Raw genomic sequence first — 24,486 nt, forward strand, 5'->3', positions numbered from 1 at the left:
CAAAAAAAAAACGAAATTCAAAAAAAACAAATTGAATTTTCTTGTTGATTTTGTTGAATCTAGTGTTAGATTAGAGTTTCTTAGTGTTTCTAGAGTCTAAATCTTCAATTTCGAATCAATTTGGAGTTAGGGTTTGTGTTCCACCATTGTTGAGCTTCAAAACTTCAAGAACTTGAAAGTGGGTCTTGTTGAAGAAGGTGAACTTGAAGGTTGAACCCTATTGGGCTTTGTTCTCTACATTAAAGAGAACTTAAATCCGAAATTTGAGCCAATTTGGAGTTGATTTGAGGGTAGTTGAATTTTTGAATTGTTCTTGAAGACCTTCAAATCTTCATAAGGAAGAAGACTCTCCAAAGGGCCATTTGATCCAAAAGTTGTCAAATAAAGTTGTGAAAAAGTGTTAGAGGGCCAAAAACAAAAAAATCAGAAATACTTAGTTCATCAAAAGTGTTTGTGGATCTAAATTTCTGAGATTTTTTGCAAAAAAAAAAAAAAAAAAAAAAAAAAAAAAAGAATCGAATTGGCCCATATGCGACACTACATGCGAGTCGCATGTTGAACCTGCGAGTCGCAGGTTGTGTCGCACTTGATGACAGAGAGTTGGGATTTTGGTGGCAGCATGTGCGACTCGCATATTCCATCGCATGTTGAGCATGCGAGTCGCATCTCGTGTCGCATCCTGTGACAGAGAGTTGATCCTTTGGCTGCCTCATCTGCGAAACGCATATTACCCTCACATGTTGAACATGCGAGTCGCAGGTTGCGCATTTCAGGTTTTTTCAACTTTAATTCTCTTTGATTCCATTTCTCAAAACAAAAAAAATCTTGATCCTTAGTTGATGGTTTTGTGTCCCTAATCCTTTGGTAGGGGAAAAAAAATTTAAAATTTCCATTATTTCACATTGATACCTTGGATCAATTGGGGCTTTCCGGTCGTGTTTTCAAGTTATCACCTACCCGGGCCCGAAATTTTAGTTATTTTCCTGATTTTTGCATTCCATTTTCTTGTGTCTCTCAACTAGTAGCCATTGAGTAGTTGTTCCTACTTGTGTTTGCTAGTTCTTGTGTCCGCATTTCTTTCGTGCCAATTCTTTCGTGCTTTTCTTCGTTTTTGCTTCATTGTTAATTTCTTGGCTCAAGTGCATTTGTATTTATTGAGTCGTCCTCGTTCTTCTTGAGTTTACAAGAATCCATTCCGGTCTCGAGTAGCAATTGTGCACCTTGCAAGCAACCGAATCCAATCGAGAATCAACATCGGCCAATCCATTTGAGTGGTAAAAGGCAAGAGTGTGTGAGTTCATTTGAGTGGTGCTAGCCGAGCACAAACGAGTGGAAACACGAGTGTGGTGAGGTTTCTTTACTACTAACGTGTTTGCTAAGTGTTCTTTGCAGGTACTTCTCCATGGATTCCGATTCATGTGGTGGCAATTATGATTGTTATGATGATGATGGTTGTAGTTATGAAGGGGAGGACTATTGGAGCTATCAAGGGTGTGACGATGGGGAATATGAGGGCTATATGGGAAATGGTGATCATGAGGAAGGTCGAGGAGAGAATTACCATTTTGAAGGAGAATATGAAGAGAGTGGTACTCATGTGTCTCATGAGCAAGATAGGGATGAAGAAGAAACTTGTTATGCTTCACATGATGAAGGTGAAGGTTCTTATGCTATACATCATGAAGATAAAGACGACTCAAGGTATGACTCTCTTTCACACGTATCTTATGGGTCTTATGGGGAAAATCCTTATACAAGTAGGACTCGTGGAGGGTATATCTATGGAGGTAGTGGAAGTGCTAATGTTGATTATGGAAGGAATTCTAGTTGGCATGCATATGCTTCTTCTTGTAGTACTTCCTATCCTAAGCAAAGTGGCATGAGTGGGAATGTGAGTACTAGTTGGAGTCGTCCTATGCAAAAGAAGGTGGTTCCAAAGAGGCGATTCATGGAGACCAAGGTAAACCTTTGTGGTAGAGAGGGAACCCTTGTGCTTGATGACGATTGTTACACAAATTTCATCACCCCTCGTGCGGTTGAAGAGTTAAGGCTACCTTGTGTGAATAGGCAAAGTCCTTATTATGACGAGGGAGGGTATTGGGTTGATAAGAGAGTGATGGTATTCATTTCACTTGGTGCGTACCAAGAGGAGGTTTGGTGTGATGTGTTTCCAATGGGCAATTGTCATGTATGTTTAGGAGTCCCTTGGTTCCAAAAGCATGGAATCCCATATGAACAAGATTGGCATCGATCTGTAGTGGACAAGGATGGAAAATTTATCTTTCCATGCGTACCTCCTAGGAAGAGTCCAAGTGCAAAAGTGCAAGATACCCGTGTGAAATGGCCTACCTTGGCTAGGGAAGCTAGTGGAGAAGAATATGAGAAATGGGAGTCCATAATAGATGAAATCTTCACTAGCTACAACTATTCGCAAGAAATGAAGATGGACTTAGCCGTCCAAACTTTTGACTCAAAGCTTGTCCAATATTGGGAATATGTGAAATGTTGTGGGAGACGAGTGAGGAGTCCAATCAAGACTTGGGAGGACATGAAAAGGATATTGAGAGGCCAATATCCCAAGGCCCATGTGAGAAGAAATAAATCTTTGAAGGGTACCTCTTTTGAGAGAACCCCATGCTTAAAGGCAAGGACGGCGGCCCCAACCATTCCTTCCATTGGTCAAAGGAGCTTACGTAAACATCAAGGTAAGATCACTTATCCTTATACTCCTATATATTTGTGTGATTTTAATGCCGAGTCAAGTATGAAAGTTAGCTTATCGTGCATTAAGCCTAAAGCTTCTTTGTCGTCTATTGGTAATGCCATTATTGAAAGTGTTCCCACACTAGTTGATCCTATTGATGACCGAATTTATCCTTCTTGTAAGGTCGATTTGTGTCCACCTAGTGTTGACACTTGTGCTTTGAATGATAGTGCATTATCGAATAAAGGTGCTCAAACACTAGTTGATCCTTTAGATGACAAAATTGATTCTTCTTGCAAGATCGATTTGTGTCCATCTAGTGTTGACACTTACGAATTGAATGGTAGTTTGTCATGTGGTCACCATGTTAGTAATTCTTGTGATATTGACATACTACCAACTACTGTTGAAACTTGTGTTGATCAACTTGTTTGTAATGATAATTCACTACTTGAGGATCCTTGTGACGTGCTTAATGTACCTCTAGTTAGTGATGATGTTGATATAGTTGGTCAATTGAAAGAATATGACATATATCACCCTTGCTTGTTTCGTGTCAAAATGAGTCTCTTGATCGTACTTTAGTGTCACGTGATAAGACTCCAATTTGTAGTGGTGATGTGCGTCATGTAGATAGTCAGTCATGTGAGCGAAAATGCATTGAAAGATGACATTGGTTCTTTTGAGAGTGAAATGACATGCTTTGACTCCTCATTGCTCATGGATTACTCTCTTGTAAAGGATAATGTTTTATTTGAGGATGACATGACTGTTGAGAGTGAAATACCTAGTGGGATGTTTGGTAATGTTGAACGTTTAGTTTCCTTTGGAGGCTATAATGTGATATGTAACCCACTATGGGATGAAAACACTCTTTTCCATGATGGAGATCTTCCTCTGAGGAATTGTGATCCATTTGTGGGGAAGGAAAGTGTTACAAAGGAAGGTAGTTCTCGTCTAGAAATTGCAAATTCTTTCTTTCATGTTCAACTTCATAGTAACCCCTTGGATAATCTTGTCCTTGAATCGCATGGTGAGGTTACATTGGGGAGTGATATTGATGAGGAAGTTATTTTACATGATACCTTTCTTTATTACTTGTTTGCATATGATGACATTCTTGAGCATATAGGGAGTGAATCTTATGTGGGAGAAGGCTCTTATGATCTAGCCGATTGTGTTCTTGACCACACTAGATGGATGTTCGTCCCCTTTGATCCGGGCAACACCTTGTGTGATTTGAGAGCACTATCTTGGGGGAGTCCTTGTTTGAAAAATGAGAGTGTTCTTGTTTGGACATTATGCTACATGTCAAATAGAACCAATGTCGAGTTGCATACTTCGTATTTTGAACCCATTAGTTTTATTACTCCCTTATGTCATGAACCTTGGAGGAATCAACTGCTTGATACCTCATGTGTGCAAATGTTAGTCATGATTGTCATAGATGTGTGGTTGTACCACAAGTTTGTTCATCCTTGGCATGAATATGTGATTATTGCATTGTGTGCTAACCCTCAATCCTTGAGGAGTATGTTTTTGTTTGTCTCCCTTATGGTTTTTCAAGGTTTAGATTCGAGGACGAATCCTTTTCAAGAAGGGGAGAATGATACAAGACTAACTCCATCGAGCTTCATGAAGATGGAGTCTTTGAAAATCATGAGAGGTCCACATAGGATGGCCTTCAAGATATGGGAGATAGCTTGGATGGAAGGCTTCAAGAACGTCACATTCAAGATATGGAAGAGAGCATGCAAAAGGAGCTAGCACTTAAATGCAAGCCTTTTCAAGTTTCACTTCCATGGAAGACATCCAAACAAGGCCCTTACTTCATTAAGGGTATAATTGTAATAATGTAGTGTCTTCTATTAGTTAGTTAGTATAAATAGCTAGTCTTTCATTTCATTAGGGGACTTTTGACATTTGGATGAATTATGAAAATAGATGAGTGTTTTTTAGAGTTGTCTCTAGAGAGAGAAACTTGTGAGAGAGGCCATGGATGGCTCTTATTGAATCTTTGATTGTGAGAGGATTGGTTGCTTGGGAATTCAATTCCCTTGAGGTCATCCTAAGAGGTTGGTGCTTGTTTATGTTAATTAATTGAGGTCTTTAGGTTTGATATACCTTTAGGTTGCTTTTAATTCCATTTTCTTGTGTTAATCTATCTATCCTTTACTTTCCTTGTTATTTTATTGCTTCCGCGTATCCGTTATTGTATCAGTTAGTAGTAAAATGATCTCACATACACTCCCTTACGTGTATCACTCAAGTTGTGGCTCTCAACACTCGTATTTCACACTATTAGGCTTTTACCCTCAAATAATCTCACCACTCTTGCCTTTTACCACTCAAGGGTTGCGCCTCGAAGTTCTTCAATAAACCAACAATTCAAACACTTCAAAGTAAGTTCCAAAGCTTGATTCAAGAATGGAGTTTATGACAAACAAAGAAAGGACAACAAAAAACTTAATGTCACGACCCGACTCGGGGCCGCGACGAGCACCCGGTGCTAACCCACCCGAGCACCCTCTTAGCTTACTCTTATACTTACATCTAGGTGATCCACATAATCATACATGCATTTCCATTCATTCGTCAACTAGTCCCATATGGACAACCGCACATTTATATCATCATAGGCATTAACGTAGCCGACAAAATGATATACAAAACATAGGCCGACAAGGCCAAACACATCTACCCACACACACACATGTCTACGAGCCTCTAAGAGTATAACATATCACATTAGCGGGACAGGACCCCGCTATGCCCATAATTATATACACAAAAGAATGAGTACCCAAAAGATATGGCTCCGAAGGAGATGGAGCTCTCTATGAAATCTCCGAATAGGCAGCTAAGGATCAAATCTGTCTCCCTGCGCACCTGCGGGCATGACGCAGCGTCCACAAACAAAAGGACGTCAGTACGAAGAATGTACTGAGTATGTAAAGCATGATCAACATCAATATAGAAGCATAATAGATATCATATGAAGATAGCATAGGAGGGGAGACAGTAATATCATCATCATGTCGCTTACTTGCATACATCGTCGTTCGTATTCCATAGTAATACTCGTACCATACTTGTGCTCATATTCGTATACATGTCCTTATCCGTATTCCTGTACATAGTCTTTTCACATTCATATTCACATTATATACATAGTCATTTCATATACATAGCATTTACATAGCATACCCGACCTCATGGGATCGGTGTCTTATACATACTTGGCCAACCAAGGCTCAAGGTCATACATACCTGGCCCTACCAAGGCATCAGGGTTATCCGTACCCTCTGCAGAGGTGTGCGCGCGTTACGTAATCGTATACATACTTTATACATAATCATATACATATATATATATATATATATATATATATATATATCCTACCCGGCGTTATAAGCTCGGGGTATCATTATAGCCCTTCATAGGCACATATACATACATCATAGCTCGTAAGCTTCTTTAATCTCATTTTACTCTCATCATCATTTCTATCCTCATCACTATCGTTACATCTACATTATGGACTTACTCGTCAAGCGAGGAACATAGTAAAATCATAGTACATATCAAGGGTCGTGAGCTTATGAGCTCGGAATGCTAACCATGCGGAGACAACATACTCATATAGAGGAATTTAGGAATTTGGCCAAGAACCATGCCTTATGAAAGAAGGGTTAGCCTTACATACCTTTCCGTCGAACTATTCTACACTTGCACGTTCCCTTCCAATGCTAGCGTTTATACCTTCATTAATGTCATAACAATGGCCATTAGTCATTCACATCAACCACATTATCTAGATTCCTCAATTTGCCTCTAATTCACCCACATTCATGATTATAACGCCCATCTTCGTCCATTCGTCTAAAGTGTTTAGTTCATGATCTTAATACCATTTATAACACATTCATATCACAACACAACAACATTCATAACTCAATTCAAACTATTTCTCAAAATGTCACTATTCATCATTCATGACCTAGTTGACCACATTTTCTACAATCCATGTATTTTAATTCTTCAATACCTTAAACATCTTGTAAAAATCATGAATCTTACCTTAGAAGTTGTAGGAACAAGCTTTGGTTGATAATACTCTTCTTTGAGCAAAACCCTAGTTTTTCTCCATTTGGATTTCTTGACTTGGATGATCCTTGATGACTCCCTTATCCTTGATTCACTTGTCTTAATGTTATGGATGACTTATAATCCTTGGAAACTCATATAATAAATGTAAAGAGAAGTTCTAGAGAGAAGTGGTGTAATGTTGTAAATGAAATAGACAAGTCTTGATCCTCATATTTAATGAATTGAAAAATCTGTGCTGGGTGAACAGTGGTCGTCCATGGAGGTTTACGGTCCGTATTTCAGTTTGCGGACCGTCCCTCGTGGTCGTTTTTAAGCTTAAGCAGAACCAGAAACTTTGGCCTGCATGCATGGTGATTTACGACCATGGTTTACGGGCCGTAAATCACTTTACGGTCCGTCCACCAGGTCGTATTATACCTCTTCCTCAACTGGCAGAAAGTTGAAGTTTGGTATGCCAGTTTACGACCTTGCAGTTTACGGTCCGTATTTGCACTTTACGACCACTGGCAGAAAGCTGAAGCTTTTGCATGGCAGTTTACGACTGCCAGTTTACGGTCCGTATTTTGCAATATACGACCACTGGGCAGTTTTGCCAACTTTCAATTTTTCTCATTTCTCGACGTTTCATTCTAATCATCCACATCCCTTTACATACATTTCCCATGAAACATTATACACTCGCACTCCTCGCACACCTCATTAGTTCATTTACTTGCGTACCAATCGGGAAATTTTTCGAGGTGTAACACTTAAACAGACAGGAAATAAGAAATACACAATGAAAATATAGAGAGAAAAAAAAACACGGAACAAATTGGCACGAAACAAAGAAATAGACACAAAATTACTAGACAACTCTAAGTATGGACAAATACTTCAAGTATCTAGTAAGAGAACATAAAGAAAACTAAATGCAAGAAATAAACACTTTCAAGAAAAGATTTAGAACATATCAATGAGTTTGGATACAAATGTATTGCAATGACTTTTGCATTCCTCAAAGTGACTCTTGAGTTCCTTGATGAGCAAAAGTCAAAGAATCTTTAAAACTAATGGAATTTTCAAGAGATAACAACCACAATGGATTTCCCAATAATTTAAAGTCACCAAATCACAAGATAAAGCTTTGAACAAACCAAGAACAAGTGAAGATAACAAGAAGTACTGTTCACGTCACTGTTCACTCGAACAGATTTCTTTATTTTTTTAATAATTTTGATACTGTTCACGCTACAGTACTTTTTCAGTTTTTTTTTTTTTTTTGCTCTTTTTTTTTCTTTCAAGAAATCCCAAAGATTATCAAGAACGAAATCTTGATAGAACCGCTCTGATACCACTTGATAACAACGCGGTTAGCGGAAGACTTTAGAATTGAAAATTAGAAAGGGGGAAGGATTGATTCTTGAGAAAGAAGAACACAAGTTCAAGTATTTGATACTTAAAACGTTGTTTAATAGTGAAAGAAGGAGTTGAATCAATTAAGAAGAAGAAGAAATGGAGGGAGGGAACTCAAACAAGGAATCTTACAATCGAAGAATCCGAGTTGCGGTTCAAAGTAGAACAAAAAGGGCATAACCCAAAAGAGAACCTCAAAGGTCTCCACAAGCACAAGGCTAATATTATTAATATTCAAACTTAGTTACAATGAAAGAGAAAACACCCCTTTATATAGGAGAAATGGTGGCTGCCACCCTAAAGAAAATAAAGTTGGTCAAACTAAATTAATTAAGGTGCAATTTTCAAGCTGCATAGAAGACCACCAATTCTTTGTTCCAATGTGCTTCGACCACCAAACATTTGTTCCAATGTGCATAGAAGACCACCAAACATTTGTTCCAATGTGCATAGAAGACCACCAACACTTTGTTCAATAAAAACATTAAATGTAGTCAACATAGCATTAAATGATCTTCTAGAAACATAAGTATGGGCTGCTGAACTTGTTCCTTCTTTGGGCATGTTTTGGGCCATAATCCAACTCATCTTGGTCTTCAATTTGGGCCTCCAATTTACTTTAAGACTTTCCCAAAAGATCTACTTTGGGCTGGAGCTATTCCTCCATTACAAGACATGTTTCATTACCAAATGAAGCCCATTAAAGCATCTTGATATTTTTTTGTCTTCAACGAAAATTAAGCTTCCTTGGTTGTTATCATTCTCCCCCTCTTATAGAAGATTCGTCCTGAATCTTGGTGGTGACCTTTTTTGCTCCTTAATGCATTTGAGCCTCTATGGTTGCTATCATGATGTTATTATTGTTAACACAAGTGCCTTATGTTTTATTCCCTTCGAGGCGAGGCATGATACTCATAAATGTTCATAATACAATCGGGGGTTCACGACCTTACGTCACCCTGACATAGTATGGTTGTCTTAAAGCCTAATGAATGCTCTTAATGCTGTTGTATGTTATGACAATAAGACGATAAGTAATGCTAACTTGTAACACTATGGGACATAGGGAACACTAAGAAATGATAACATGATGCTATGGTTTGAGATGTATAATAATGACGTGTTATGATTGATGTTGTGATGATAAGATTCCACCGTGCCTATATGGCCGGGCATGTCACCGCTAATGCGGGCTGCGTATGATTCCACCGCGCCTATATGGCCGGCCATGTCACCGCTAATGCGGGCTGCGTATGATTCCACCGCGCCTATATGGCCGGCCATGTCACCGCTAATGCGGGCTGTGATGTTTACACCGAGCCGAGAGGGCCGGGCACGATCACCACTAGTGATACAATAACGGATACGCGAAAGCAATAAAATAACAAGGAAAGTAAAGGATAGATAGATTGACACAAGAAAATGGAATTAAAAGCAACCTAAAGGTATATTAAACCTAAAGACCTCAATTAATTAACATTAATAAGCACCAAACTCTTAGGAAGACCTCAAGAGAATTAGATTCCCTTGCAACCAACCTCTCAACAATCAAAGATTCAACAAGAGTCATCCATAGCCTCTCTCACAAGTTTCTCTCTCTAAAGATAACTCTCAAAATCACTCATCAATTCATCAATTCATCAAAAGTCCCTAATGAAATAAAAGACTAGCTATTTATACTAACTAAATAATAAAAGACCCTATTATTACATAAATGCCATTAATGAGGCAAGGGCCTTGTTTGGCTAGTCTTGTGGAGATAGAAATCTTGAATTTGCGAATGTGGCCTCTTGCAAACATAGCCTTCCTTGCTCGGTGGCCACTTTAATGCTCTTCCATCTCCCATCCGTCCTCTCCATGCTATCATCCGAATTTTGGCTCCACGAGATGGTCCTTTAAGTGTCCCTGAGGCAACTCGGCTTGCATCATTCTCCCCTTCTTGAAAAGGATTCGTCCTCGAATCTAAACCTTGCAAAACCATAAGGGAGGCAAACAAAAACGTATCCTCAAGGATTGAGGGTTAGCACACAACGCAATAATCACATATTCATGCCAAGGATGAACAAACTTGTGGTACAACCACACATCTATGACAATCATGACTAACATTTGCACACATGAGGTATCAAGAAGTTGATTCCTCCAAGGTTCATGACATAAGGATAGAGTAATAAAACCAATGGATTCAAAATACGAAGTATGCAACTCGACATTGGTTCTATTTGACATGTAGCATAATGTCCAAACAAGAACACTCTCATTTTTCAAGCAAGGACTCCCCCAAGATAGTGCTTTCAAATCACACAAGGTGGCACCCGGATCAAATGGGACGAACATCCATCTAGCATGGTCAAGAACACAATCGGCTAGATCATTAGAGCCTTCTCCCACATAAGATGCACTCCCTATATGCTCAAAAATGTCATCATATGCCAACAAGTAATAAAGAAAGGTATCACGTAAAATAACTTCCTCATTAATATCACTCCCCAATGTAACCTCACCATACGGTTTAAGGACAAGATTATCCAAGGGGCTACTATGAAGTTGAACATGAAAGGAAGAATTTGCAATTTCTAGACAAGAATTACCTTCCTTTGTAACACTTTCCTTCCCCACAAATGGATCACAATTCCTCAAAGGAAGATCTCCATCATGGGAAAGAGTGTCTTCATTCCATAGTGGGTTACATATCACATTATAGCCTCCAAAGGAAACTAAACGTTCAACATTACCAAACACCCCACTAGGTTCATCACTCTCAATAGTCATGTCAGCCTCAAATAAAACATTATCCTTTACAAGAGAGTAATCCATGAACAATGAGGAGTCAAAGCATGTCATTTCACTCTCAAAAGAACCAATGTCATCTTTTAATGCATTTTCGCTCACATGACTATTATCTACATGACACACATCACCACTACAAGTTGGAGTCTTATCACATGACACTAAAGTACGATCAAGAGACTCATTTTGACACGAAACAAGCAAGGGTGAGATGTCATATTCTTTCAATTGACCAACTATATCAACATCATCACTAACTAGAGGTACATTAAGCACGTCACAAGGATCCTCAAGTAGTGAATTATCATTACAAACAAGTTGATCAACACAAGTTTCAACAGTAGTGGGTAGTATGTCAATCTCGCAAGAATTACTAACATGGTGACCACATGACAAACTACCATTCAATTCGTAAGTGTCAACACTAGATGGACACAAATCGATCTTGCAAGAAGAATCAATTTTGTCATCTAAAGGATCAACTAGTGTTTGAGCACCTTTATTCGATAATGCACTATCATTCAAAGCACAAGTGTCAACACTAGGTGGACACAAATCGGCCTTACAAGAAGGATAAATTCGGTCATCAATAGGATCAACTAGTGTGGGGACACTTTCAATAATGGCATTACCAATAGACGACAAAGAAACTTTAGGCTTAATGCACGATAAGCTAACTTTCATACTTGACTCGGCATTAAAATCACACAAAGATATAGGAGTATAAGGATAAGTGATCTTACTTTGATGTTCACGTAAGCTCCTTTGACCAATGGAAGGAATGGTTGGGGCCGCCGTCCTTCCCTTTAAGCATGGGGTTCTCTCAAAAGAGGTACCCTTCAAAGATTTATTTCTTCTCACATGGGGCTTGGGATATTGGCCTCTCAATATCCTTTTCATGTCCTCCCAAGTCTTGATTGGACTCCTCACTCGTCTCCCACAACATTTCACATACTCCCAATATTGGACAAGCTTTGAGTCAAAAGTTTGGACGGCTAAGTCCATCTTCATTTCTTGCGAATAGTTGTAGCTAGTGAAGATTTCATCTATTATGGACTCCCATTTCTCATATTCTTCTCCACTAGCTTCCCTAGCCAAGGTAGGCCATTTCACACGGGTATCTTGCACTTTTGCACTTGGATTCTTCCTAGGAAGTACGCATGGAAAGAGAAATTTTCCATCCTTGTCCACTACAGATCGATGCCAATCTTGTTCATGTGGGATTCCATGCTTTTGGAACCAAGGGACTCCTAGACATACATGACAATTGCCCATTGGAAGCACATCACACCAAACCTCCTCTTGGTACGCACCAAGTGAAATGAATACCATCACTCTCTTATCAACCCAATACCCTCCCTCGTCATAATAAGGACTTTGCCTATTCAGACAAGGTAGCCTTAACTCTTCAACCGCACGAGGGGTGATGAAATTGGTGTAACAATCGTCATCAAGCACAAAGGCTCCCTCTCTACCACAAAGGTTTACCTTGGTCTCCATGAATCGCCTCTTTGGAACCACCTTCTTTTGCATAGGACGACTCCAACTAGTACTCACATTCCTACTCATGCCTCTTTGCTTCGGGCAGGAAGTACTACAAGAAGAAGCATATGTATGCCCACTAGAAGTCCTTCCATAATCAACATTAGCACTTCCACTACCTCCATAGACATACCCTCCGTGAGTCCTATTTGTATAAAGATTTTCCCCATAAGACCCACAAGACACATGCGAAGGAGAGTCATATTTCGAGTCGTCTTCATCATCACGAGGTATAGCACAAGACTCTTCACCTTCATTATCTTCATCATACAAAGCATAACAAGGCTCTTCTTCATCCCCATCTTCCTCATGAGACACATGAGAACCACTCTCATCATATTCTCCGTCAAAATAGTAATTCTCTCCTCGAACTTCCTCATGATCACCATTCCCTATATAGCCCTCATATTCCCCATCGTCACACCCTTGATAGCTATCATAGTCCTCCCCTTCGTAGCTACAACCATCATAGTCATAACAATCATAATCGCCACCACATGAATCAGAATCCATGGAGAAGTACCTGCAAAGAACACTTAGCAAACACGTTAGTAGTAAAGAAACCTCACCACACTCGTGTTTACACTCGTTTGTGCTTGGCTAGCACCACTCAAATGAACTCACACTCTCTTGCCTTTTACCACTCAAATGGATTGGCCGAGGTTGATTCTCGATTGGATTCGGTTGCTTGCAAGGTGCACAATTGCTACTTGAGATCGGAATGGATTCTTGTTGGACTCGAAGAAAGACGGACGACTCAATTCAATCTAACGGACTTGAACCAAGAAATTAACAACGAAGCAAAAATGAAGAAAAGCACGAAAGAATTGGCACGAAAGAAATGCGGACACAAGAACTAGCAAACATAAGTAGGAACAACTACTAAATGGCTACTAGTTGAGAGACACAAGAAAATGGAATGCAAAAATCGGGAAAATAACTAAAATTTCAGGCCCGGGTAGGTGATAACTTGAAAACACGACCGGGAAGCCCAAATTGATCCAAGGTATCAATTTGAAATAACGGAAATTTTTAAATTTCTATACTCTTTTTTTTCCCTACCAAAGGATTAGGGACACAAGACCATCAACTAAGGATCAAGAAATGTTTTGAGAAATGGAATCAAAGAGAATTAGAGTTGAAAAACCTGAATTGCGCAACGTGCTATACCTGTGCAGCACATGCGACTCGCAGGTGCAACCTGCGATTGTGATCCGCGGCTCGCGGATGGTGCAGCCAAAATGCCAATTCTCTGTCACAAGGTGCGACACCACCTGCGATGGTGATCCGCGGCTCGCAGACGATACACCCCCAAAACGTTCAACTCTCTGTCACAAGGTGCGACACTACCTGCGACTCGCAGGTTCAACATGCGACTCGCATGTGTCGCATATGGGCCAATTCGATGCTTTTTTTTTTTTTTGTGCAAAATCAGAAATTTAGACTAAGTATTTCTGATTTTTTTTGTTTTTGTTGGACCCACAAACACTTTTTCACAACTTTATTTGACAACTTTTGGATCAAATGGCCCTTTAGAGAGTCTTCTTCCTTATGAAGATTTGAAGGTCTTCAAGAACAATTCAAAAATTCAACTACCCTCAAATCAACTCCAAATTGGCTCAAATTTCGGATTTAAGTTCTCTTTAATGTAGAGAACAAAGCCCAATAGGGTTCAACCTTCGATTTCACCTTCTTCAACAAGACCCACTTTCAAGTTCTTGAAGCTTTGAAGCTCCCTAATCCCTAACTCCAAATTGACTCGAAATTGAAGATTTAGACTCTAGAAACACTAGGAAACTCTAATCTAACACTAGATTCAACAAAATCAACAAGAAATTTGATTTTCTTTTTTTTTTTTGAATTTTCAATTTCTTTTTTGTTGAATCAAAACCCAAGACTAGATTTGATGGAACAAACCTAAGCTAAGCTCTGATACCAATTGATACAATAACGGATACGCGGAAGCAATAAAATAACAAGGAAAGTAAAGGATAGATAGATTGACACAAGAAAATGGAATTAAAAGCAACCTAAAGGTATATTAAACCTAAAGACCTCAATTAATTAACATTAATAAGCACCAACCTCTTAGGAAGACCTCAAGGGAATTAGATTCCCTTGCAACCAACCTCTCAACAATCAAAGATTCAACAAGAGCCATCCATGGCCTCTCTCACAAGTTTCTCTCTCTAGAGATAACTCTCAAAATCACTCATCAATTCATCAAAAGTCCCTAAAAGACTAGCTATTTATACTAACTAAATAATAGAAGACCCTATTATTACATAAATGCCATTAATGAGGCAAGGGCCTTGTTTGGCTAGTCTTGTGGAGATGGAAATCTTGAATTTGCGAATGTGGCCTCTTGCAAACATAGCCTTCCTTGCTCGGTGGCCACTTTAATGCTCTTCCATCTCCCATCCGTCCTCTCCATGCTATCATCCAAACTTTAGCTCCACGAGACGGTTCTTTAAATGTCCTTGAGGCAACTCGGCTTGCATCAACTAGTGGGCGGCATATGAAGGTTACCCGGACGCGGGTAACTGATACAATAACGAATACGCGGAAGCAATAAAATGACAAGGAAAGTAAATGATAGATAGATTGACACAAGAAAATGGAATTAAAAGCAACCTAAAGGTGTATCAAACCTAAAGACCTCAATTAATCAACATTAACAAGCACCAACCTCTTAGGATGACCTCAAGGGAATTGAATTCCCAAGCAACCAATCCTCTCACAATCAAAGGTTCAACAAGAGCCATCCATGGCCTCTCTCACAAGTTTCTCTTTCTAGAGACAACTCTCAAACTCACTCATCTATTTTCATAATTCATCCAAATGTCAAAAGTCCCTAAATGAAATGAAAAACTAACTATTTATACTAACTAAATAATAGAAGACCCTATTATTACATAAATGCCATTAATGAGGCAAGGGCCTTGTTTGGCTTGTCTTGTGGAGATGGAAATCTTGAATTTCCGAATGTGGCCTCTCGTAAACATAGCCTTCCCTGCTCGGTGGCCACTTAATGCTCTTCCATCTCGCATCCGTCCTCTCCATGCTATTATCCAAACTTTGACTCCACGGGACGGTCCTCGAAATGTCTTTGAGGTAACTCGGCTTGTATCATTCTCCCCTTCTTGAAAAGGATTCGTCCTCGAATCTATACCTTGCAAAACCATAAAGGAGACAAACAAAAACCAAGTCCTCAAAGGATGAGGGTTAGTGTTAAGGTGGACCAACCTACCACCATGCCAAGTAAGCACAAATTTTTGATATAGCCAAGTATCAACCATTTTCAAGCAAAATAAGCTCTTAAGTAGAGTACTAAGAACTTGGCTATCCCAAAGATCAGGAAATGAGGATATTCTCAGAGAACCAATGATTTCAAGAAACCAAGTTGGCATAAAACACAAATAATCCTCAATTGCAAAAAGATACCATTCACACAAAGTGAAGATTTCACCGGGGTCAAAAGGAAAAGATACCCACATATCACGGGCAAGGCAACAAGAATCACCTTCCTTTTTCAAACAAAGACTCCCCCAAGATAGTGCTGTCAAATCACACAAGGTGTCGCCCGGATCAAAGGGAATGAACATCCATCTAGTGTGGTCAAGAACACAATCGACTAGATCATAAGAGCCTTCTCCCACATAAGATGCACACCCTATTTGCTCAAGAATGTCATCATATGCAAACAAGTAATAAAGAAAGGTATCACGTAAAATGACTTCCTCATCAATATCACTCCCCAATGTAACCTCACCATACGGTTCAAGGACAAGATTATCCAAGGGGTTACTATGAAGTTGAACATGAAAGGAAGAATTTGCAATTTCTAGACAAGAATTACCTTCCTTTGTAACACTCTCCTTCTCCACAAATGGATCACAATTCCTCAAAGGAAGATCTCCATCATAGGAAAGCGTGTCTTCATCCCATAGTGGGTTACATATCACATTATAGCCTCCAAAGGAAACTAAACGTTCAACATTACCAAACACCCCACTAGGTTCATCACTCTCACTAGTCATGTCATCCTCAAATAAAACATTATCCTTTACAAGAGAGTAATCAATGAACAATGAGGAGTCAAAGCATGTCATTTCACTCTCAAAAGGACCAATGTTATCTTTCAATGTATTTTTGCTCACATGACTATCTACATGACACACATCACCACTACAACTTGGAGTCTTATCACATGACACTAGAGTACGATCAAGAGACCCATTTTGACATGAAACAAATAAGGGTGATGATACAACTCTAATGGCATCAAGACCTTTTACAAGGAGCCAAGCGAGGGAACTTCAAGCTATGCAAGCATTGTTCATGAGGAGGGCATACTTGAATACACTCTAACACCTTCCCGGGGATTGCAAGTGTTCATGATAGCATGGGAGGATGGTTTGGAGAAGAGGTTGGAAGATGGTCATACTTTCAATGTGACTATTACTTGAAGATTTGCAAATTCAAGTTTTGTTCCCAAAAGAAGACACCCAAACAAGGCCCTTACTTCATTAAGGGTAAAAGTGTAATAGTGTAGTTGTCTTCTTTTGAACCTTAGTATAAGTAGTAGTCTATTTCATTTGGAAGACTTAGTCTATGTTGAATATTGATGTCTTGAAATTGTGAACTCTTTTGAGTGTTGAGAGCTTGCTAAGCTAGAGATTGTGAATCTTGTGAGAGGATTGGTTATTAGGGTATCAAATCCCTATTGGTCATCCTAAGAGTTTGGTGCTCTTTAGTTCCTAAATTAGAGGTCAAGTTAATTCAAGAACTTTGGTTGCTAATTTGGGTCTTTAGTTGTGTCAAATTATCTATCCTTTATGTTTCTTGTCCTTTTTTCTTCATTTTCGTATGGAATATTGTATCAATTGGTATCAGAGCTTAGTTTAGGTTTGTTCTACCAAATCTAATCTTGGGTTTTGAGTCAACAAAAAAAAAAAATCGAATTTTCTTGTTGATTTTGTTGAATCTAGTGTTAGATTAGAGTTTCTTAGTGTTTCTAGAGTCTAAATCTTCAATTTCGAATCCATTTGGAGTTAGGGTTTGCGTTCCACCATTGTTGAGCTTCAAAGCTTCAAGAACTTGAAAGTGGGTCTTGTTGAAGAAGGTGAAGTTAAAGGTTGAAACCTATTGGGCTTTGTTCTCTACATTAAAGAGAACTTAAATCCGAAATTTGAGCCAATTTGGAGTTGATTTGAGGGTGGTTGAATTTTTGAAGTGTTCTTGTGTTCTTGAAGACCTTCAAATCTTCATAAGGAAGAAGACTCTCCAAAGGGTCATTTGATCCAAAAGTTGTCAAATAAAGTTGTGAAAAAAGTGTTAGAGGGCCAAAAACAAAAAAATCAGAAATACTTAGTTCATCAAAAGTGTTTGTGGATCTAAATTTCTGATTTTTGCAAAAAAAAAAAAAAAAAAAAAAAAAAAAAAATTTAAGTCCCAACGTTGGCCCAAATGCGACGCCATATGCGACATCTGCGAGTCGCATGTATCACCCGCGAGTCGCAGGTGAAGTCGCGCCTGGTGACAGAGAGTTGAACGTTTTGGGGTGTCTCATCTGCGAGCCGCGAAACACCATCGCGGGTTGCACCTGCGAGTCGCAGGTGGTGTCGCACCTTGTGACAGAGAATTGACATTTTGGCTGCATCAACCGCGAGCCGCGGATCACTATCGCTGGTTGAACCGCGAGTCGCAGGTGCTGCACAGGCGTCGCGGGTTGCACATTTCAGGTTTTTCAACTTTAATTCTCTTTGATTTCAATTCTCAAAACAAAAATTTCTTGATCCTTAGTTGATGATATTGTGTCCCTAATCCTTTGGTAGGGAAAAAAGAATTACCCGGGTCCGAAATTTTAGTTATTTTCCCGATTTTTGCACTCCATTTTCTTGTGTCTCTTAACTAGTAGCCATTTAGTAGTTGTTCCTACTTGTGTTTGCTAGTTCTTGTGTCCGCATTTCTTTCGTGCCAGTTCTTTCGTGCTTTGCTTCGCTTTTGCTTCGTTGTTAATTTCTTGGCTCAAGTGCGTTTGTTTTAATTGAGTCGTCCTCGTTCTTTTTGAGTCTACAAGAATCTATTCCGACCAAGAGTAGAATTTGAACCTTTGTGACTAGTCAACATTACAAGCACACAATCTCACAATCTTTGGCGGAAGCAATTTGTGAGGCAATCAAAGGTGCGCATACTTGAGCGATTGTGAGTTGATTTTACTAATCTAACGTGTTTGCTTGCTTTGTTGAGTGTCTTAATAGGTACCATGGCTACGGAGGATGAAACTCGAGTTCCCACCGGGGAACTCACACTAGCTGATGTAATGAGAGCCTTACAAGCCTTGAACGATAAAGTGGAATAGTATGGGTGGTCGAATGGAAAACATGGGTGGTCGAATGGAAAACTTGGGAAGTAGGGTGGAAGCAATTGAAGGAGGTAGTAGGGAGGTCTCGTATTCGCCCCAAGTGCAATACCAAGGTGGCACAAGTGGAGCTACTCGAAGCACTTCACCTACAGTGTCACCCGGCACCTTCCATCATCTATATAACCCCACTTCCCAAAACACTCCTCAAAACACGACTCTTACCCCACCAAACAACATTCCCATAGGCCAACGGAACAACCTACTCCAACAAGATCAAGCTCCAAATGACCCACATCCAAATGACCCACCCCTAAATGACCCCCACCCAAATGCACCAATGCCACCCCAAAACCGTCCAAACATCCAACAACCAAATGAGGAAGGGATAGAGGAAGCTCTACTTGAGCACGAACATTATGGTGACCAAGGTTGGAGGCCACGAGGGCAAGCACAAGGAGGTTATCGAGGAAGGGGGGGAAGGCATGGTCCTAACCCTCACATGGGTAGGCAAAGAGGGTACCAAGCTCGTGAAGGGTACCAAGGTCGTGACCATCAAGGTTATGACGACGATGGAGATTTTAATAGGAATCACGGTTATGGCGGAGGGCGAGACACGAGTCTCAATTCCATCAAGGTTACTCTCCCAACCTTCAAAGGAAGTAGTGATCCCGATACATTCCTTGATTGGGTGATGCATTGTGATAGAATCTTCTTGACGAATGACATGTCCGAGGTGAAAAAGGCTTCTTACGCCATTGCTCAATTCGAGGGGTATGCCTCCACATGGTGGGAAACTCAAGTGAAGGCAAGAAGAATTATTGGGCTCCCGCCCACACCTACTTGGGATGAATTGAAGGAGGCCATGCGGCGTAAGTATGTCACCGAACGCTACAAACAAGAACAACTCAAGAAGGTGTATACCTTAAGGCAAAACAAAAAGAGTGTGGAAGAATACTATGATGAGTTTCAAATTGTCAAGATGAGAATCGACTTTGACGAGGATGAGTTAAATGCTATGACTCGGTTCCGAGCGGGGTTAAATGGTGACATTGTCTCCCAAATGAGACTCCACAACTATGGGAGCATTGAAGAAACCCTTCAAGCGGCTATTGAAATAGGGGAGGGTCTCAAGGAGGACAAAATCAATAAATCAAGGGGCTATGTGAGTTCATGGAACCATAACAAAGAACGAGGAGCTTTCTCCTCCAATTGGCAAAAGAATAAGGGCCCCATGCAAGAAGCCAAGAAACCATTTGTGAAGAATTCTCAAGTTGAGAAGCAAGTTGACAAGCAACCTCCGATGTTTGCTCCGAAAGAAGGAGGTACGAAAACTCCTATTCAATGCTTTAAATGTCATGGCTTCGGTCATAGAGCAAGTGAGTGCCCTAATCGTAGAGCGTTTATTTTGAAAGACACTTATAGTGAGGATGAGGAAGAATGTGAGGAAGGGGATGAAGAGGGCAATCATGAGGATGAACATCATGATAGTGAAGGGGATGGTGTTGAAGGTGATGATGAGCCTATTGTACCTCTATATGTGGTGCGACGAACCATGATAAGTAAAGCAATGGATGACCCAAGTCAACGGGAAAATCTCTTCCATTCCAAGTGCATCATTAACCAAAACACTAGCATCATGATCATTGATAGTGGGAGTTGTGCCAATGTTGCTAGTACCACCCTTGTTGATTTCTTGAAACTTCCCACCACCCGCCATGAAAACCCTTACAAACTTCAATGGCTCAATGAATGTGGTGAATTGAAGGTGACTAGACGAGCTATCATCAAATTCGCGATTGGGAAGTATCATGATGAGGTGTTGTGTGATGTTGTTCCCATGCAAGTGTGTCATCTTCTACTTGGCCGACCATGGCAATATGATAGGTCCGTCAACCATAATGGGCGAACTAACCAATACACCCTTGGCCACAATGGTGCCAAACATGTCTTGAATCCCATGACCCCCTCCCAAGTGGGTGAGATCTATAACAAAATGAGGGAGTTAAAGGAGAAAGGACATGGTGCATTGCAAAAGAAGAATGTGGGGGACGAGGGAGTAGAGGAGAGTAGTTCTCAAGAGTTGAGTGGAAAGAAAGGAGAGCTTAGAGGAAAAACTAAGGTGTCGCTTTTGGCGAATTGTGGGGAAATTAGGGAGGAATTGGGGGAGCGTCAACCGGTGATTCTCCTCATGCATAGGGATTATGCATTGCACACTAATGAACTAACCCCTTCTTTTCCTAGCTCTATTTCTTCTCTTTTGCAGGAATTTGATGATGTGTTCCCAACGGAACTCCCAAAGGGGTTACCACCCTTGAGGGGAATTGAACACCAAATTGACTTTGTTCCGGGGTCTCAATTGCCAAACAAGCCAGCTTATAGAGCTAACCCGGATGACACTAAGGAGCTTCAAAGGCAAGTGGATGAGCTCCTTGAAAAGGGAGTTGTGAGAGAAAGCATGAGTCCTTGTGCCGTGCCCGTGATCTTGGTGCCAAAGAAAGATGGATCATGGCGCATGTGTGTTGATTGTCGGGCCATCAACAAGATAACGGTAAAGTATCGCCATCCCATACCCCGTCTTGATGACATGCTTGATGAGTTAAATGGTTCATGCATATTCTCTAAGGTAGATCTTAGGAGTGGGTATCATCAAATCCGGATGAAACCCGGAGATGAGTGGAAAACCGCATTCAAGACCAAGTTTGGTCTATATGAATGGTTGGTGATGCCTTTTGGTCTCACTAACGCTCCTAGTACTTTCATGCGATTGATGAATCATGTGATGAAACCTTTTATTGGCAAATTCGTGGTTGTTTATTTTGATGATATTTTGGTGTATAGCAAAACCATGGATGAACATGTTAGTCATTTAAAATGTGTGTTTGAAGTGCTTAGACAAGAACAACTTTATGCCAATGTTGATAAATGTTCCTTTTGTGTGGATGAAGTTGTTTTCTTGGGATTTGTCGTGAGCTCAAGGGGGGTTGAGGTTGATGAATCCAAAGTAGAAGCCATAAGAAATTGGCCCACTCCAAAATCCATTGGAGATGTAAGAAGCTTTCATGGCTTGGCTGGTTTCTATAGGCGTTTTGTTAAAGGATTTAGTACCATAGCCGCTCCTTTGACCGAGGTAATCCGAAAGGACAAACCTTTTTCTTGGGGTGTGGAGCAAGCTAATGCCTTTGAAACTTTGAAACAAATGCTTAGCTCCGCACCATTGTTGCAATTACCCGACTTTGACAAAATATTTGAGATTGAATGTGATGCAAGCAAAGTGGGTATTGGAGCCGTTTTAATGCAAGACCAAAAGCCCATAGCCTATTTTAGTGAAAAACTCAAGGGAGCGACTTTGAATTACACTACCTATGATCTTGAGTTGTATGCCTTGATTCGTGCTTTGGGAAATTGGCAACACTACTTGTGGCCTAAAGAGTTTGTAATTCGGACCGACCATGAGTCCTTAAAGCATCTTAAGGCCCAAGGTAAGTTGAACAAAAGGCATGCCAAATGGGTTGAATTCCTTGAAACCTTCCCTTATGTAATCCAATACAAAAAGGGAAAGGAGAATGTAGTGGCGGATGCCCTATCAAGGAAATATGTTTTGATTAATACCTTGTCTTCCAAATTGATGGGTTTTGAAAGCTTGAAGACATTGTATCCCGAGGACCCCGTCTTTGCCAAAATCTTTCTAGATTGCGAAGAATGGGAAAGGGAGAGGTGGATTAGGGATAGGTCTTCTACTCCCTATTCCAAGTTTGATGGTTTCTTGTTCAAGAACAAGCGACTATGTGTGCCCATGAGCTCTTGGAGGGAGTTATTTGTGAGAGAGGCACATAATGGGGGATTGATGGGACATTTTGGGATTGATAAGACTTTGGGGATTCTTGAGGAACAATTTTATTGGCCTCATATGCGGAGGGATATGGCTAAGATTTGTGGCCAATGCATTGAATGTCGCGGCGCCAAGTCTAGACTCCTTCCCCATGGTTTGTATACCCCTCTCCCCACCCCTCAACAACCTTGGGTTGATATTTCGATGGATTTTGTGTTGGGTTTGCCTAGAACCAAAAGGGGTAAAGATAGCATCTTTGTTGTGGTTGATCGATTTTCTAAAATGGCTCATTTCATTGCTTGTCATAAAGTTGATGATGCTCCTCATGTTGCCTCTTTGTTTGTTGAACATGTGGTAAAGTTGCATGGTATTCCCAAAACCATTGTGAGCGATAGGGATCCAAAATTCCTTAGCCACTTTTGGAAAGAATTGTGGGGACGACTTGGTACTAAATTGTTGTTTTCTACCTCTTGTCACCCACAAACCGATGGCCAAACCGAAGTTGTCAATAGGACCTTAGGTTCTATGCTTAGGGCCATGGTTAAAGGAAAATTAACATCTTGGGAAGATCAATTGCCTTTGGTTGAATTTGCTTACAATAGAGTCATTCATAGCACTATTGGCATGTCACCTTTTGAAGTCGTTTATGGTTTTAACCCCCTAACCCCTTTAGATCTAACCCCTTTATCTCAAGATGTTGTGTTGAGTTTAGATGGAAACAAACGAGCCGAGGCCATGAAGAAGTTGCATGAGAAGGTGAGGCTTCACCTTGAGAAAAAGAATCAAGAAACGGCCAAGAGAGCAAACAAGGGACGCAAACGAGTTGTGCTTGAACCGGGTGATTGGGTTTGGGTACATTTCCGAAAGGAGAGGTTTCCCAACAAAAGAAAGACCAAGTTGATGCCTAGAGGAGATGGTCCATTTGAAGTACTTGAACGACTCAATGATAATGCATACAAAATTGATCTTCCACCCGAATACCAAGTTCATAACACCTTCAATGTGTGTGATCTCTCTCCTATGGTGGTGCAAGATGTTGATCCCTTAAATTTGAGGACAAATTCTCTTCAAGAAGGGGAGAATGATACAACTCTAATGGCATCAAGACCTTTTACAAGGAGCCAAGCGAGGGAACTTCAAGCTATGCAAGCATTGTTCATGAGGAGGGACATACTTGAATACACTCTAACACCTTCCCGGGGATTGCAAGTGTTCATGATAGCATGGGAGGATGGTTTGGAGAAGAGGTTGGAAGATGGTCATACTTTCAATGTGACTATTACTTGAAGGTTTGCAAATTCAAGTTTTGTTCCCAAAAGAAGACACCCAAACAAGGCCCTTACTTCATTAAGGGTAAAAGTGTAATAGTGTAGTTGTCTTCTTTTGAACCTTAGTATAAGTAGTAGTCTATTTCATTTGGAAGACTTAGTCTATGTTGAATATTGATGTCTTGAAATTGTGAACTCTTTTGAGTGTTGAGAGCTTGCTAAGCTAGAGATTGTGAATCTTGTGAGAGGATTGGTTATTAGGGTATCAAATCCCTATTGGTCATCCTAAGAGTTTGGTGCTCTTTAGTTCCTAAATTAGAGGTCAAGTTAATTCAAGAACTTTGGTTGCTAATTTGGGTCTTTAGTTGTGTCAAATTATCTATCCTTTATGTTTCTTGTCCTTTTTTCTTCATTTTCGTATGGAATATTGTATCAGGTGAGATGTCACATTCTTTCAATTGACCAACTATATCAACATTA

The 24,486-nt window shown here is 40.2% G+C and overlaps 1 long non-coding RNA gene across 1 annotated transcript in view; it reads right to left on the reverse strand.

The window, feature by feature from the left end:
* Positions 1 to 488: 488 nt before the first annotated feature.
* Positions 489 to 24,486, reverse strand: part of LOC132640803 (uncharacterized) — a 78,808-nt gene continuing 54,810 nt past the window's right edge. The window contains exon 2 of the long non-coding RNA XR_009582403.1: positions 489 to 561. This is a non-coding gene — a long non-coding RNA (uncharacterized LOC132640803). The remainder of the gene's footprint in view (positions 562 to 24,486) is intronic.

The sequence above is a fragment of the Lycium barbarum genome, chromosome 1 (genome assembly GCF_019175385.1).
Source record: "Lycium barbarum isolate Lr01 chromosome 1, ASM1917538v2, whole genome shotgun sequence".
Taxonomy (NCBI): Eukaryota; Viridiplantae; Streptophyta; class Magnoliopsida; order Solanales; family Solanaceae; genus Lycium; species Lycium barbarum.